Source organism: Phyllobates terribilis, unplaced genomic scaffold, assembly GCF_046119375.1.
Source record: "Phyllobates terribilis strain yellow unplaced genomic scaffold, ASM4611937v1 Scaffold_1__5_contigs__length_1240528914, whole genome shotgun sequence".
NCBI lineage: Eukaryota > Metazoa > Chordata > Amphibia > Anura > Dendrobatidae > Phyllobates > Phyllobates terribilis.
Genome location: NW_027362761.1, coordinates 1,192,030,710 through 1,192,047,591, shown reverse-complemented (window position 1 = coordinate 1,192,047,591; position 16,882 = coordinate 1,192,030,710). Strand labels below are relative to the sequence as shown.

At 44.2% G+C, this 16,882-nt stretch overlaps 1 protein-coding gene across 3 annotated transcripts in view; it reads left to right on the top strand.

The window, feature by feature from the left end:
* The window catches only part of LZTS3 (leucine zipper tumor suppressor family member 3), a 215,099-nt gene that overhangs the window by 62,872 nt on the left and 135,345 nt on the right, over positions 1-16,882 (top strand). The gene's annotated exons all lie outside the window — the stretch shown is intronic.

Here is a 16,882-nt window from a genome sequence, read left to right as displayed (position 1 = left end):
GGAGCAGCGCTCCAGCCTTTCACACGCTCCATCAGCCCAAATGTGCAATTGTCATGGCCGCTGGTAGGCTTAATGCCGATGGTGAGAGTAGTAATGACGATGATGACTTTGAAAGCCCATAATAATAATACCGATAATGATATTAGAGATTATGCTGATAATGAAGATGAACTTAATTCTGATGCATGATGATAATATAATAATGGCGGTGAATTTGGTTATGATGAAATTGGCAAAACCTATTAAAAAATGACAATGAGAGTGATGATCATTGTAATCATGACTTGGTTGGTGATGGTGGTGGTGGTGGAGGTGGTGGTGGTGGTGGTATGGACATGCAGATGATTTTTGACTATATGGACTTCAGGATGCCTAATGGTGATGTAGAGCCGATGATGATATGGACTTGACATTTAATGATGATAAGACGTTCCTCATGATGATAATATGGATTCGTAGAGACTTAAAGATGATAATGATGAAACAAATGATATATTATGTGTCATGAATAAATAAGAATAGTTGAAGTTGGCTAATGGTCGACATCAGGTTTTTTTCTGGAGATGATGTGGATCTGAAGAACCTTGATGTTGATATGGTCTTGTAGATGTTTAATGTTAATTATGATGATGGCACGGACCTGAAGATGATTGATAATTATATGGACTTATTGAAGTTTAATAATAATAATAATAATAATAATAATAATAATAATAATGATGATGATATGGGGATGAAGATTCTTGTAATGGTAATGATGATGACTTGAAGACGTGTAAAAATTAGATGGAATCGTAGATGCTTAATAAAGATGATGATGATGATACAGGCATAAAATCATGATGATGATATGGACTTGAAAACTACTGATAATTATGTGGACTTGTCAAAGTTTCATTTTGATATGGGGATGAAGGCTCTGGTAATGATAATGCAAACTTGAAGACTTTTGATAATTATATGGAATTGTAGATATTCAAAGATAATGATGATGATACGGGCATAAAGTCAATTGATGATGCTGATATGGACCTGTGGACTATTGATAATTATGAGGACTTTTCAAAGTTTAATAATGATGATGATAATGATATGGGGATGAAGGTTGTTGTAATGATAATGATGATGATTATATATATGATATGGATCTGAAGACCTTTGTTGATAATATGGGCTTGAAAGCTCTTAATGGTGATGATGAAATTGACGTGAAGACACTTGATGATGATGGAGATTACATGAACCTGAAGAAGGCCCCTACGTGGGTGTAAACATTGTGTGGAACATTGTGTTCTTTTGAATAAATGAGAATGCTTTTAGTTGGCTGCTGGCTGCTGTAACTTAATATGGGCCTAAACATTTTTGACCATGATATGAGCTTGTAGATGCTTGGTAATGATGCTGATATGCACTGGTAGACACCTTAAGATGATGATGATGATGATAAAGGTAATATAGCCCTGAAGAACTTTGATGATTTTTTGGGTTTAATGATGATGATAGGGGTTTGTAGACACATAATGGTGACGGTAGTAGTAATATGGACTTGTAGAAGCTCAATGATGATGATGGGGTTGATGAAATGGAGTCAAATGGACTTGTAGAGAAGATGATGATAAAGGTGACCTGGACCTGAAGAACCTGATGATTTTATGGACTTGTAAACGCTTAATGAAGAACCTGATGATTTTATGGACTTGTAAACGTTTAATGATGATGATAGGGGTTTGTAGACACATGATGATGATAATTGTAGGAATATGGACTTGTGGATGCTCAATGATGATGATGGAGATGATGATATGGAGTCACATGGCCTTGAAGATGATGATAAGGGTGATCTGGACCTGAGGATCCTTAATAATTATGAAGACATATAGACTCTTAATATTGATGATATGGACTAGAAAAAGTCTCCTCTAAAATGTCGTGTGGTAAATGTGTTATTATGAGGGAATAAGAATACTTCAAATTGTCTACTGGTGAACTTTTTTTTTCTGGAGATAATGTCGACCTGAAGACCCTTGATGATGATGATCATTTGAACTTGAAGACTGTTGATAATAATTATATGGACCTGTCAGTGTTTATTGATGAAGATGATGATGAAGTTATGAGCTTGAAGACTCTTGATGATGATGATGGATATGATGATGTGGATATGAAGACTCTTATTAATGATGGTGATGACATAAAGGATGATGATGATGATGATATGGACATAAGAACTCTTGATAATAATGATGATCAGATATCATCCTGAAGATTCTTATCATTACCAGTGATTAATGATATTGACGAGGATGATGAGGACTTGACAATTGATGTGTTATATCTGTATAAATGGCAGATCCCCCCCCCATGTCTATATTCTCCTCCGTGCAGCAGATCTTCGCACTATCCTGTTATATAAATGTGCAGCGCTCCTGTCGCTGCTGCGGCTGCGCGCGCTGGGATTTCTATGTGGCATTGCTGTGGTTAAGTTAACCCTCTCATGGCTTCTCTTGCCTGAAAGAAGAGGATAGGAATGTGGATGACTAGTATTTGACTATGTATGAGATGAGTGATGATGGGGGTGGTAGTGGATTGTTAGCTGCAGTCTCCCAGAAGGTCTGTGGGTTTTGGTCGGGCAGGTCCTGGGTTTCAGGTCGCTCATTTGGTGTTGACGAGGCAAGGTTGGATCAGAAAACAGAATTTTTGCTCGAACCCGCTCTACCGGTACAAGATCATGTCTGAGCCTCCAGCGTCATGTGGCTGCACATAGGTCATTTTTTATTATGGTCATGTCTGGTGGTCAGATTAATGTTGGTGGTTGTAGTGTCCGCTGATTGTTAATGTTGGGAGTAGCAGTATTCTGTGGACAGATTTATCAAAGGTTTTACGGACTGATGAGATGAGAGCGACTCTTGACGGACCAGATGGATGGGCCATGACTGGATCAGTAATGAGCATAGACCTCTTCGAAAAGATGCCTGCCATTTGGAGGTGGGGTACTGCTATAGCCAAAGATGAGCAAGTTGGACCTTTTTTGGGTTGAAGATGGACTCAAAATCAACTCCCAAACCTACTGCCAGTGTTTAGAAGGCAATTTCTACAATGAGTAATACAGGAAAAAGTCTGCGTCTTTCAAGAAATCCATGATTTTTCTGCAAGACAAGGCTCCATTTCAGCAGCGAAGTCTCTGCTGCTTTTTGCCAGGAAAGCCTTTATAGATATAAGAATAATGACCCAGCCCTGTCCTCACCCGACCTAAACCCTACTGAGAACTTGTGGCCCTTCTTAAACGAGAGCTTTGCGGTTAAGGAGAACAGTCCCCTCTCTGAGCAGTGTCTGGGGCTGTGGCTGGTGCTTCAAAAACTTAAAAGAAAGAAAAGCCACCCACCTATCCCCGAACCCACGATGAGCTTCTCCGCTTTATGCTCATGTGTGGCTCCACATGGACATCATACGACGAGACCCTCATGCTGGAAGGTGGAGTGGGGAGCTGTATCCCACAGTATCTATGTTCTGAGGGCACAGAAACTTTTGATAATGTGACATACCATCAACCTCCTGGAACAGCATCCCCAATCCGCAAAAGTCCTCCTGGATCTGGGATGGTCGGGAGGTGCGAGAAGAGGGAAATGTCAAAAGACTTGGCTAAGCTTCTTCTGAGCTGGATCTGCTGACATTTCTGGCCACACGAGATGCCAGGACCTGTGAGTCAGGCTTACAGAAGGGGTGGGAAAGACCCCCCAACTCATCGACCCCTTAGCAGCTCTGTAGAGGATAATAGAATTGGGTGATGGCCTTGTCCAGTCAAGTTGATTGGATGTAGGTAGAGTGGAGCAAAAAGATCTGGTCCAGTGGCCACGTCGTTAGTCGTGGCTGCGGCATCCCCAGTGCCTCTCCCGATTAGTAGACCCCATAACGTCATGGTATGGCATGACGCACTGCTACTAATCAGAAGAAGAGATGCGGGATGCCACAGGTAGGAGGACGTTCGCTTGGATGATTTTCTGCAGCCCAACGACTAAATCAATATCGTTCTGTTTTTCGTGTTTTGTTTTTGTTTTTCATGTTCGATGTTGTAGTTGCTTATTAATAAATATCCGTGCTATGCGTGTGTTATATCTGGAGATTGTATCGACCTCCGTACAGGGTGTCCATCAAATCTGGAGGTACATGATGATGATTAGTCTCATCTTAGATCAGACGCTATGGTGAAAAACCACAGAGAGAAGGGAGGAGGCGGCAGGAGCTGTGCATTACCGCGGAGCCGGGTGTGACTGATCAATGGCCGCTGTACATCAGATAGAGCAATAAATGATGTATGACGTGAGTGACGCCAGCACGCTCCTCTGTATATGACATAATCCCTATATCGTGCCAGCACGCACCTCTGTATATGACATAATCCCTATATCGTGCCAGCACGCTCCTCTGTATATGACATAATCCCTATATCGTGCCAGCACGCTCCTCTGTATATGACATAATCCCTATATCGTGCCAGCACGCTTCTCTGTATATGACATAATCCCTATATCGTGCCAGCACGCTCCTCTGTATATGACATAATCCCTATATCGTGCCAGCACGCTCCTCTGTATATGACATAATCCCTATATCGTGCCAGCACGCTCCTCTGTATATGACATAATCCCTATATCGTGCCAGCACGCACCTCTGTATATGACATAATCCCTATATCGTGCCAGCACGCTCCTCTGTATATGACATAATCCCTATATCGTGCCAGCACGCTCCTCTGTATATGACATAATCCCTATATCGTGCCAGCACGCTCCTCTGTATATGACATAATCCCTATATCGTGTCAGCACGCACCTCTGTATATGACATAATCCCTATATCGTGCCAGCACGCTCCTCTGTATATGACATAATCCCTATATCGTGCCAGCACGCTCCTCTGTATATGACATAATCCCTATATCGTGCCAGCACGCACCTCTGTATATGACATAATCCCTATATCGTGCCAGCACGCTCCTCTGTATATGACATAATCCCTATATCGTGCCAGCACGCTCCTCTGTATATGACATAATCCCTATATCGTGCCAGCACGCTCCTCTGTATATCACATAATCCCTATATCGTGTCAGCACGCACCTCTGTATATGACATAAACCCTATATCATGCCAGCACGCACCTCTGTATATGACATAATTCCTATATTGTGCCAGCACGCTCCTCTGTATATGACATAATCCCTATATCGTGCCAGCACGCTCCTCTGTATATGACATAATCCCTATATCGTGCCAGCACGCACCTCTGTATATGACATAATCCCTATATCGTGCCAGCACGCACCTCTGTATATGACATAAACCCTATATCGTGCCAGCACGCACCTCTGTATATGACATAATCCCTATATCGTGCCAGCACGCTCCTCTGTATATGACATAATCCCTATATCGTGCCAGCACGCTCCTCTGTATATGACATAATCCCTATATCGTGCCAGCACTCTCCTCTGTATATGACATAATCCCTATATCGTGCCGACACGCTTCTCTGTATATGACGTAATCCCTATATCATGCCAGCACGCTCCTCTGTATATGACATAATCCCTATATCGTGCCAGCCCGCTCCTCTGTATATGACATAATCCCTATATCGTGCCAGCAAGCTCATCTGTATATGACATAATCCCTTTATCGTGCCAGCACGCTCCTCTGTATATGACATAATCCCTTTATCATGCCAGCACGCTCCTCTGTATATGACATAATCCCTTTATCGTGCCAGCACGCTCCTCTGTATATGACATAATCCCTATATCGTGCCAGCACTCTCCTCTGTATATGACATAATCCCTATATCATGCCAGCACGCTCCTCTGTATATGACATAATCTCTATATCGTGCCAGCACGCTCCTCTGTATATGACATAATCCCTATATCGTGCCAGCACGCTCCTCTGTATATGACATAATCCCTATATTGTGCCAGCACGTTCCTCTGTATATGACATAATCTCTATATCGTGCCAGCACTCTCCTCTGTATATGACATAATCCCTATACTGTGCCAGCACGCTCCCGCTCCTCTGTATATGACATAATCCCTTTATCATGCCAGCAAGCACCTCTGTATATGACATAATCCCTATATCGCGCCAGCACGCTCCTCTGTATATGACATAATCCCTATATCGTGCCAGCACGCTCCTCTGTATATGACATAATCCCTTTATCATGTCAGCAAGCACCTCTGTATATGACATAATCCCTATATCGCGCCAGCACGCTCCTCTGTATATGACATAATCCCTATATCGCGCCAGCACGCTCCTCTGTATATGACATAATCCCTATATCATGCCAGCACGTTCCTCTGTATATGACATAATCCCTATATCGCGCCAGCACGCTCCTCTGTATATGACATAATCCCTATATCGTGCAAGCACGCTCCTCTGTATATGACATAATCCCTGTATTGTGCCAGCACGCTCCTCTGTATATGACATAATCCCTATATCGTGCCAGCACGCTCCTCTGTATATGACATAATCCCTATATCGTGCCAGCACGCTCCTCTGTATATGACATAATCCCTATATCGTGCCAGCACGCTCCTCTGTATATGACATAATCCCTATATCGTGCCAGCACGCTCCTCTGTATATGACATAATCCCTATATTGTGCCAGCACGCTCCTCTGTATATGACATAATCCCTATATTGTGCCAGCACGTTCCTCTGTATATGACATAATCTCTATATCGTGCCAGCACTCTCCTCTGTATATGACATAATCCCTATACTGTGCCAGCACGCTCCCGCTCCTCTGTATATGACATAATCCCTTTATCATGCCAGCAAGCACCTCTGTATATGACATAATCCCTATATCGAGCCAGCACGCTCCTCTGTATATGACATAATCCCTATATCGTGCCAGCACGCTCCTCTGTATATGACATAATCCCTTTATCATGTCAGCAAGCACCTCTGTATATGACATAATCCCTATATCGCGCCAGCACGCTCCTCTGTATATGACATAATCCCTATATCGTGCCAGCACGCTCCTCTGTATATGACATAATCCCTATATCATGCCAGCACGTTCCTCTGTATATGACATAATCCCTATATCGCGCCAGCACGCTCCTCTGTATATGACATAATCCCTATATCGTGCAAGCACGCTCCTCTGTATATGACATAATCCCTGTATTGTGCCAGCACGCTCCTCTGTATATGACATAATCCCTATATCGTGCCAGCACGCTCCTCTGTATATGACATAATCCCTATATCGTGCCAGCACGCTCCTCTGTATATGACATAATCCCTATATCGTGCCAGCACGCTCCTCTGTATATGACATAATCCCTATATCGTGCCAGCACGCTCCTCTGTATATGACATAATCCCTATATTGTGCCAGCATGCTCCTCTGTATATGACATAATCCCTATATTGTGCCAGCACTCTCCTCTGTATATGACATGATCCCTATATCGTGCCAGCACGCTCCTCTGTATATGACATAATCCCTATATCGTGCCAGCACTCTCCTCTGTATATACATAATCCCTATATCGTGCCAGCACGCTCCTCTGTATATGATATAATCCCTATATCGTGCCAGCACGCTCCTCTGTATATGACATGGTCCCTATATCGTGCCAGCACACTCCTCTGTATATTACATGATCCCTATATCGTGCCAGCACGCTCCTCTGTATATGACATAATCCCTATATCGTGCCAGCACGCTCCTCTGTATATGACATAATCCCTATATCGTGCCAGCACGCTCCTCTGTATATGACATAATCCCTATATCGTGCCAGCACGCTTCTCTGTTTATGACATAATCCCTATATCGTGCCAGCACGCTCCTCTGTATATGACATAATCCCTATATCGTGCCAGCACGCTCCTCTGTATATGACATAATCCCTATATCGTGCCAGCACGCTCCTCTGTATATGACATGATCCCTATATCGTGCCAGCACGCTCCTCTGTATATGACATGATCCCTATATCGTGCCAGCACGCTCCTCTGTATGACATAATCCCTATATCGTGCCAGCACGCTTCTCTGTATATGACATAATCCCTATATCGTGCCAGCACGCTCCTCTGTATATGACATAATCCCTATATCGTGCCAGCACGCTCCTCTGTATATGACATAATCCCTATATTGTGCCAGCACGCTCCTCTGTATATGACATAATCCCTATATCGTGCCAGCACGCTCCCCTGTACATGACATAATCCCTATATCGTGCCAGCACGCTCCTCTGTACATGACATAATCCCTATATCGTGCCAGCACGCTCCTCTGTATATGACATAATCCCTATATCGTGCCAGCACGCTCCTCTGTATATGACATAATCCCTATATCGTGCCAGCACGCTCCTCTGTATATGACATAATCCCTATATCGTGCCAGCACGCTCCCCTGTACATGACATAATCCCTATATCGTGCCAGCACGCTCCTCTGTACATGACATAATCCCTATATCGTGCCAGCACGCTCCTCTGTATGTGACATAATCCCTATATCGTGCCAGCACGCTCCTCTGTATATGACATAATCCCTATATCGTGCCAGCACGCTTCTCTGTATATGACATAATCCCTATATCGTGCCAGTACGCTCCTCTGTATATGACATAATCCCTATATTGTGCCAGTATGTTCCTCTGTATATGACATAATCTCTATATCGTGCCAGCACGCTCCTCTGTATATGACATAATCCCTATATCGTGCCAGCACGCTCCTCTGTATATGACATAATCCCTATATCGTGCCAGCACGCTCCTCTGTATATGACATAATCCCTATATTGTGCCAGCACGCTCCTCTGTATATGACATAATCCCTATATCGTGCCAGCACTCTCCTCTGTATATGACATAATCCCTATATCGTGCCGGCACGCTTCTCTGTATATGACGTAATCCCTATATCATGCCAGCACGCTCCTCTGTATATGACATAATCCCTATATCGTGCCAGCCCGCTCCTCTGTATATGACATAATCCCTATATCGTGCCAGCAAGCTCATCTGTATATGACATAATCCCTTTATTGTGCCAGCACGCTCCTCTGTATATGACATAATCCCTTTATCATGCCAGCACGCTCCTCTGTATATGACATAATCCCTTTATCGTGCCAGCATGCTCCTCTGTATATGATATAATCCCTATATCGTGCCAGCACGCTCCTCTGTATATGACATAATCCCTATATCATGCCAGCACGCTCCTCTGTATATGACATAATCTCTATATCGTGCCAGCACGCTCCTCTGTATATGACATAATCCCTATATCGTGCCAGCACGCTCCTCTGTATATGACATAATCCCTATATTGTGCCAGCACGTTCCTCTGTATATGACATAATCTCTATATCGTGCCAGCACTCTCCTCTGTATATGACATAATCCCTATATTGTGCCAGCACGCTCCTCTGTATATGACATAATCCCTTTATCATGCCAGCAAGCACCTCTGTATATGACATAATCCCTATATCGCGCCAGCACGCTCCTCTGTATATGACATAATCCCTATATCGCGCCAGCACGCTCCTCTGTATATGACATAATCCCTATATCATGCCAGCACGTTCTTCTGTATATGACATAATCCCTATATCGCGCCAGCACGCTCCTCTGTATATGACATAATCCCTATATCATGCCAGCACGTTCCTCTTTATATGACATAATCTCTATATCATGCCAGCACGCTCCTCTGTATATGACATAATCCCTATATCGTGCAAGCACGCTCCTCTGTATATGACATAATCCCTATATCGTGCCAGCACGCTCCTCTGTATATGACATAATCCCTATATCGTGCCAGCACGCTCCTCTGTATATGACATAATCCCTATATCGTGCCAGCACGCTCCTCTGTATATGACATAATCCCTATATATTGCCAGTACGCTCCTCTGTATATGACATAATCCCTATATCATGCCAACACGTTCCTCTGTATATGACATAATCCCTATATTGTGCCAGCACGCTCCTCTGTATATGACATAATCCCTATATTGTGCCAGCACTCTCCTCTGTATATGACATGATCCCTATATCGTGCCAGCACGCTCCTCTGTATATGACATAATCCCTATATCGTGCCAGCACGCTCCTCTGTATATGACATAATCCCTATATCGTGCCAGCACGCTCCTCTGTATATGACATAATCCCTATATCGTGCCAGCACGCTCCTCTGTATATGACATAATCCCTATATCGTGCCAGCACGCTCCTCTGTATATGACATAATCCCTATATCGTGCCAGCACGCTCCTCTGTATATGACATAATCCCTATATCGTGCCAGCACGCTCCTCTGTATATGACATAATCCCTATATCGTGCCAGCACGCTCCTCTGTATATGACATAATCCCTATATCGTGCCAGCACGCTCCTCTGTATATGACATAATCCCTATATCGTGCCAGCACGCTCCTCTGTATATGACATAATCCCTATATCGTGCCAGCACGCTCCTCTGTATATGACATAATCCCTATATCGTGCCAGCACGCTCCTCTGTATATGACATAATCCCTATATCGTGCCAGCACGCTCCTCTGTATATGACATAATCCCTATATCGTGCCAGCACGCTCCTCTGTATATGACATAATCCCTATATCGTGCCAGCACGCTCCTCTGTATATGACATAATCCCTATATCGTGCCAGCACGCTCCTCTGTATATGACATAATCCCTATATCGTGCCAGCACGCACCTCTGTATATGACATAATCCCTATATCGTGCCAGCACGCTCCTCTGTATATGACATAATCCCTATATCGTGCCAGCACGTTCCTCTGTATATGACATAATCCCTATATCGTGCCAGCACGCTCCTCTGTATATGACATAATCCCTATATCGTGCCAGCACTCTCCTCTGTATATGACATAATCCCTATATCGTGCCAGCACGCTCCTCTGTATATGACATAATCCCTATATCGTGCCAGCACGCTCCTCTGTATATGACATAATCCCTATATCGTGCCAGCACGTTCCTCTGTATATGACATAATCCCTATATCGTGCCAGCACGCTCCTCTGTATATGACATAATCCCTATATCGTGCCAGCACTCTCCTCTGTATGTGACATAATCCCTATATCGTGCCAGCACGCTCCTCTGTATATGACATAATCCCTATATCGTGCCAGCACGCTCCTCTGTATATGACATAATCCCTATATCGTGCCAGCACGCTCCCCTGTACATGACATAATCCCTATATCGTGCCAGCACGCTCCTCTGTACATGACATAATCCCTATATCGTGCCAGCACGCTCCTCTGTATGTGACATAATCCCTATATCGTGCCAGCACGCTCCTCTGTATATGACATAATCCCTATATCGTGCCAGCACGCTTCTCTGTATATGACATAATCCCTATATCGTGCCAGTACGCTCCTCTGTATATGACATAATCCCTATATTGTGCCAGTATGTTCCTCTGTATATGACATAATCTCTATATCGTGCCAGCACGCTCCTCTGTATATGACATAATCCCTATATCGTGCCAGCACGCTCCTCTGTATATGACATAATCCCTATATCGTGCCAGCACGCTCCTCTGTATATGACATAATCCCTATATTGTGCCAGCACGCTCCTCTGTATATGACATAATCCCTATATCGTGCCAGCACTCTCCTCTGTATATGACATAATCCCTATATCGTGCCGGCACGCTTCTCTGTATATGACGTAATCCCTATATCATGCCAGCACGCTCCTCTGTATATGACATAATCCCTATATCGTGCCAGCCCGCTCCTCTGTATATGACATAATCCCTATATCGTGCCAGCAAGCTCATCTGTATATGACATAATCCCTTTATTGTGCCAGCACGCTCCTCTGTATATGACATAATCCCTTTATCATGCCAGCACGCTCCTCTGTATATGACATAATCCCTTTATCGTGCCAGCATGCTCCTCTGTATATGACATAATCCCTATATCGTGCCAGCACGCTCCTCTGTATATGACATAATCCCTATATCATGCCAGCACGCTCCTCTGTATATGACATAATCTCTATATCGTGCCAGCACGCTCCTCTGTATATGACATAATCCCTATATCGTGCCAGCACGCTCCTCTGTATATGACATAATCCCTATATTGTGCCAGCACGTTCCTCTGTATATGACATAATCTCTATATCGTGCCAGCACTCTCCTCTGTATATGACATAATCCCTATATTGTGCCAGCACGCTCCTCTGTATATGACATAATCCCTTTATCATGCCAGCAAGCACCTCTGTATATGACATAATCCCTATATCGCGCCAGCACGCTCCTCTGTATATGACATAATCCCTATATCGCGCCAGCACGCTCCTCTGTATATGACATAATCCCTATATCATGCCAGCACGTTCCTCTGTATATGACATAATCCCTATATCGCGCCAGCACGCTCCTCTGTATATGACATAATCCCTATATCATGCCAGCACGTTCCTCTTTATATGACATAATCTCTATATCATGCCAGCACGCTCCTCTGTATATGACATAATCCCTATATCGTGCAAGCACGCTCCTCTGTATATGACATAATCCCTGTATTATGCCAGCACGCTCCTCTGTATATGACATAATCCCTATATCGTGCCAGCACGCTCCTCTGTATATGACATAATCCCTATATCGTGCCAGCACGCTCCTCTGTATATGACATAATCCCTATATCGTGCCAGCACGCTCCTCTGTATATGACATAATCCCTATATATTGCCAGTACGCTCCTCTGTATATGACATAATCCCTATATCATGCCAACACGTTCCTCTGTATATGACATAATCCCTATATTGTGCCAGCACGCTCCTCTGTATATGACATAATCCCTATATTGTGCCAGCACTCTCCTCTGTATATGACATGATCCCTATATCGTGCCAGCACGCTCCTCTGTATATGACATAATCCCTATATCGTGCCAGCACGCTCCTCTGTATATGACATAATCCCTATATCGTGCCAGCACGCTCCTCTGTATATGACATAATCCCTATATCGTGCCAGCACGCTCCTCTGTATATGACATAATCCCTATATCGTGCCAGCACGCTCCTCTGTATATGACATAATCCCTATATCGTGCCAGCACGCTCCTCTGTATATGACATAATCCCTATATCGTGCCAGCACGCTCCTCTGTATATGACATAATCCCTATATCGTGCCAGCACGCTCCTCTGTATATGACATAATCCCTATATCGTGCCAGCACGCTCCTCTGTATATGACATAATCCCTATATCGTGCCAGCACGCTCCTCTGTATATGACATAATCCCTATATCGTGCCAGCACGCTCCTCTGTATATGACATAATCCCTATATCGTGCCAGCACGCTCCTCTGTATATGACATAATCCCTATATCGTGCCAGCACGCTCCTCTGTATATGACATAATCCCTATATCGTGCCAGCACGCTCCTCTGTATATGACATAATCCCTATATCGTGCCAGCACGCTCCTCTGTATATGACATAATCCCTATATCGTGCCAGCACGCTCCTCTGTATATGACATAATCCCTATATCGTGCCAGCACGCTCCTCTGTATATGACATAATCCCTATATCGTGCCAGCACGCACCTCTGTATATGACATAATCCCTATATCGTGCCAGCACGCTCCTCTGTATATGACATAATCCCTATATCGTGCCAGCACGTTCCTCTGTATATGACATAATCCCTATATCGTGCCAGCACGCTCCTCTGTATATGACATAATCCCTATATCGTGCCAGCACTCTCCTCTGTATATGACATAATCCCTATATCGTGCCAGCACGCTCCTCTGTATATGACATAATCCCTATATCGTGCCAGCACGCTCCTCTGTACATGACATAATCCCTATATCGTGCCAGCACGCTCCTCTGTACATGACATAATCCCTATATCGTGCCAGCACGCTCCTCTGTATATGACATAATCCCTATATCGTGCCAGCACTCTCCTCTGTATATGACATAATCCCTATATCGTGCCAGCACGCTCCTCTGTATATGACATAATCCCTATATCGTGCCAGCACGCTCCTCTGTATATGACATAATCCCTATATCGTGCCAGCACGCTCCTCTGTATATGACATAATCCTTATATCGTGCCAGCACGCGCCTCTGTATATGACATAATCCCTATATCGTGCCAGCACGCTCCTCTGTATATGACATAATCCCTATATCGTGCCAGCACGCACCTCTGTATATGACATAATCCCTATATTGTGCCAGCACGCTCCTCTGTATATGACATATTCCCTATATTGTGCCAGCACTCTCCTCTGTATATGACATGATCCCTATATCGTGCCAGCACGCTCCTCTGTATATGACATAATCCCTATATCGTGCCAGCACTCTCCTCTGTATATACATAATCCCTATATCGTGCCAGCACGCTCCTCTGTATATGATATAATCCCTATATCGTGCCAGCACGCTCCTCTGTATATGACATGGTCCCTATATCGTGCCAGCACACTCCTCTGTATATTACATGATCCCTATATCGTGCCAGCACGCTCCTCTGTATATGACATAATCCCTATATCGTGCCAGCACGCTCCTCTGTATATGACATAATCCCTATATCGTGCCAGCACGCTTCTCTGTTTATGACATAATCCCTATATCGTGCCAGCACGCTCCTCTGTATTTGACATAATCCCTATATCGTGCCAGCACGCTCCTCTGTATATGACATAATCCCTATATCGTGCCAGCACGCTCCTCTGTATATGACATGATCCCTATATCGTGCCAGCACGCTCCTCTGTATATGACATGATCCCTATATCGTGCCAGCACGCTCCTCTGTATGACATAATCCCTATATCGTGCCAGCACGCTTCTCTGTATATGACATAATCCCTATATCGTGCCAGCACGCTCCTCTGTATATGACATAATCCCTATATCGTGCCAGCACGCTCCTCTGTATATGACATAATCCCTATATCGTGCCAGCACACTCCTCTGTATATGACATAATCCCTATATCGTGCCAGCACGCTCCCCTGTACATGACATAATCCCTATATCGTGCCAGCACGCTCCTCTGTACATGACATAATCCCTATATCGTGCCAGCACGCTCCTCTGTATATGACATAATCCCTATATCGTGCCAGCACGCTCCTCTGTATATGACATAATCCCTATATCGTGCCAGCACGCTCCTCTGTATATGACATAATCCCTATATCGTGCCAGCACGCTCCCCTGTACATGACATAATCCCTATATCGTGCCAGCACGCTCCTCTGTACATGACATAATCCCTATATCGTGCCAGCACGCTCCTCTGTATATGACATAATCCCTATATCGTGCCAGCACGCTCCTCTGTATATGACATAATCCCTATATCGTGCCAGCACGCTTCTCTGTATATGACATAATCCCTATATCGTGCCAGTACGCTCCTCTGTATATGACATAATCCCTATATTGTGCCAGTATGTTCCTCTGTATATGACATAATCTCTATATCGTGCCAGCACGCTCCTCTGTATATGACATAATCCCTATATCGTGCCAGCACGCTCCTCTGTATATGACATAATCCCTATATCGTGCCAGCACGCTCCTCTGTACATGACATAATCCCTATATTGGGCCAGCACGCTCCTCTGTATATGACATAATCCCTATATCGTGCCAGCACTCTCCTCTGTATATGACATAATCCCTATATCGTGCCGGCACGCTTCTCTGTATATGACGTAATCCCTATATCATGCCAGCACGCTCCTCTGTATATGACATAATCCCTATATCGTGCCAGCCCGCTCCTCTGTATATGACATAATCCCTATATCGTGCCAGCAAGCTCATCTGTATATGACATAATCCCTTTATTGTGCCAGCACGCTCCTCTGTATATGACATAATCCCTTTATCATGCCAGCACGCTCCTCTGTATATGACATAATCCCTTTATCGTGCCAGCACGCTCCTCTGTATATGACATAATCCCTATATCGTGCCAGCACGCTCCTCTGTATATGACATAATCCCTATATCATGCCAGCACGCTCCTCTGTATATGACATAATCTCTATATCGTGCCAGCACGCTCCTCTGTATATGACATAATCCCTATATCGTGCCAGCACGCTCCTCTGTATATGACATAATCCCTATATTGTGCCAGCACGTTCCTCTGTATATGACATAATCTCTATATCGTGCCAGCACTCTCCTCTGTATATGACATAATCCCTATATTGTGCCAGCACGCTCCTCTGTATATGACATAATCCCTTTATCATGCCAGCAAGCACCTCTGTATATGACATAATCCCTATATCGCGCCAGCACGCTCCTCTGTATATGACATAATCCCTATATCGCACCAGCACGCTCCTCTGTATATGACATAATCCCTATATCATGCCAGCACGTTCCTCTGTATATGACATAATCCCTATATCGCGCCAGCACGCTCCTCTGTATATGACATAATCCCTATATCATGCCAGCACGTTCCTCTTTATATGACATAATCTCTATATCATGCCAGCACGCTCCTCTGTATATGACATAATCCCTATATCGTGCAAGCACGCTCCTCTGTATATGACATAATCCCTGTATTGTGCCAGCACGCTCCTCTGTATATGACATAATCTCTATATCGTGCCAGCACGCTCCTCTGTATATGACATAATCCCTATATCGTGCCAGCACGCTCCTCTGTATATGACATAATCCCTATATCGTGCCAGCACGCTCCTCTGTATATGACATAATCCCTATATATTGCCA